The sequence below is a fragment of the Colobus angolensis genome, unplaced genomic scaffold (genome assembly GCF_000951035.1).
Source record: "Colobus angolensis palliatus isolate OR3802 unplaced genomic scaffold, Cang.pa_1.0 Scaffold36, whole genome shotgun sequence".
Taxonomy (NCBI): domain Eukaryota; kingdom Metazoa; phylum Chordata; class Mammalia; order Primates; family Cercopithecidae; genus Colobus; species Colobus angolensis.
This window is the reverse complement of record NW_012116932.1, coordinates 1,774,456-1,776,689: the sequence shown is the minus strand read 5'-3', so window position 1 is coordinate 1,776,689 and position 2,234 is coordinate 1,774,456. Positions and strand designations below refer to the sequence as shown.

General features: G+C 60.7%; 1 protein-coding gene across 2 annotated transcripts in view; it reads right to left on the bottom strand.

The window, feature by feature from the left end:
- Nucleotides 1-2,234, bottom strand: part of TECR (trans-2,3-enoyl-CoA reductase) — a 51,546-nt gene that overhangs the window by 20,225 nt on the left and 29,087 nt on the right. The gene's annotated exons all lie outside the window — the stretch shown is intronic.

Sequence of the window (2,234 nt, the reverse complement as noted above, 5' to 3'; positions counted from 1 at the left end):
AAAAAAAAAAAAACCACACACAAGGCAGAGACAAGCGGTGAAATTCGGGATTCTGGACAGACTATGGAGGTGAAGGCAACATGGCCCGAGAGTGGAGTGGGCGTGGGGATGAGAGGTACAGGGAAGGAGGGAGGAGCAGGCACCACCTGATCCCAGGCTAGAAGAGCTGAGCCTGCAACTCCTGCCCACCCCCTGGAGGCGCAGCCCGCAGGCCTGGCGCACACAGCCAGGCACAGAAGGCCTCTGGAGCTTCGGCTTCCGCAGCTTCACAAACAAGCCAAGCCTGGCGCTTCCCAGTCCCCTCCCAGCTGTAAACAAGCAGGCTCAATGGCCTTGCTGGCGGCAGAGTCCACATCACAGGACCCAGCAAGGCGCCTGCCCGCCCTCTCAGCCCCAGACTAGGGGCAGACCTGGGTCAGATGGGGAGCTTGGATTCTGGGCCGGCCTCACCCACCATGGCTTATGAACCTGCAACTTGTGTGCGTCCTAGGACTCGACCTGCCTGATGGTGATGGGCGAGAACAGCTACCAACAGTTATTTCACATTCCCTGCCCGGGGCTGGAATTGCCGCAGCTTCCCAGACGTCTCTCCTACAGCGGCTGGAGGGGAGCAGGAACCATTAACTCCGTTTCACAAATGAAGAGGCCAAGATCTAAGCAGTAAATCCCAGAGCCCAGAAGACCACGCGTGCATGTTCAAAGCCAGGCCATACCCCACCACACATGGGCCTCCAAGGCCCCCTCGCAGAGCTGATGCAGTGCCACACAGCCCACCTCTTGAGCTCAAAGCTCCAGCAGGCTTTCTCAGATCCCACAGGGGACTGCACTCCCTGGCAGGAAGCATCTTCTCCCAAGTCTGGGGCACAAGAGGCCTGGCTGGAGGTGCGAGCCCTGGTCGGTGCAACCAGCGCCCCAGGTAAAGACACAAAGGGTCCGACAGCTCCTGCAGCTGGCCAGCTGGGCACTCACCGTCCCCGCGCTGGGCACAAGCGCTGCTGCACAAAGGTTGGAGGCCTGGCCCGATCATGCCCAGAGCCAAGCCGGCCACCTCACCCCCATCACCTTGCCCCCATCACAAATGCAGAGACTCCGACACATTCATCTGGACTCCGGCTCAGCGGGTCAGCCCGCTCGGCTCCCTTTCCTTCCCACTTCCAGAAATATCAAGTCAACCTGCTAATGCCAGGATGGCTGAGAAGACCTAGGGCTCAGCTGCCAGGAACCCTGCACAGGCCGCGCCTGCTCAGCCAGAAATACCACCTTCCCCAGTGGCCTCGGCTGTGACCTCGTTTCTCAGCAGCACCTGGGGGCGGCCGCACCTGCCTCCCCGAGGCGCCACAGCGGACGCAGAATGTCACCCGGAGTGGGGAGGAAGCGCTGAGAGACGCTGACCTCCCACTCCCAGGCCCCTGGACCACTCTGCTCCTGTCTCCCACCCCTGCTGGCAAGTCGAGAGGTGCCAGGGTCTCAATGCCAATGTCCCTAGGCTCTTGGATCCGAGGCCAGGGTCAGGTGCAGAGACAGCGGTAGCCCGGGGCCCGGAGAAGCTGGAGTTGCTATTCCCACCCCGGGGAGCCCCAAGACAGCAGGGAGCAATCTAGCCTTGGAGGATGGTCATCGGACGCACGAGCTCCTGGCTTGGGCGATGCAGCCACAGGAGTCAGAGGATGAATATGGCACAGGACAAACACAGCGGGAAGTCGGAAAACCTGGGTCTCAGCCCTGGGCCTGCCCCCATTCTCTGTGGCACCCATGGCCTACGCCCCTCCCTGGGGCTGTGCCCTCGGGCCTCCGAGGAGCACTGGCCCACGCAGAGCGGCACTGCTCTGGCCTGTTTCATTCAGATGTGCCACCAACAGTGACATCTATCAGATGCTCACCCCGTACCTAGGACTGTGCTGAGACCACCACCCAGGCCTCACCCAGGGAAAGGACTGTGATGCCTGTTAAGTGGCTCGGAAAACTGGGGCTTGGGAACGAGGAAGCCCTTGCCTGAGGTAAGTGGCCTGCAAGTGCCAATGTGAGTGTCCACCCGGCTTGCTCAGGCCCAAAAGTTCCTACAACAAAATAACGCCTCCGTTCCAGAGAGCAGGGTTATATGCAACAGAGAAAGGAAAAGGCAGGCCGGGCACGGTGACTCACGCCTATAATCCCGGCACTTTGGGAGGCCAGACTGAGAGGATTGCTTGAGCTCAGGTGGTCAAGGCTGCAGTGACCTATCATTGCACCACTGC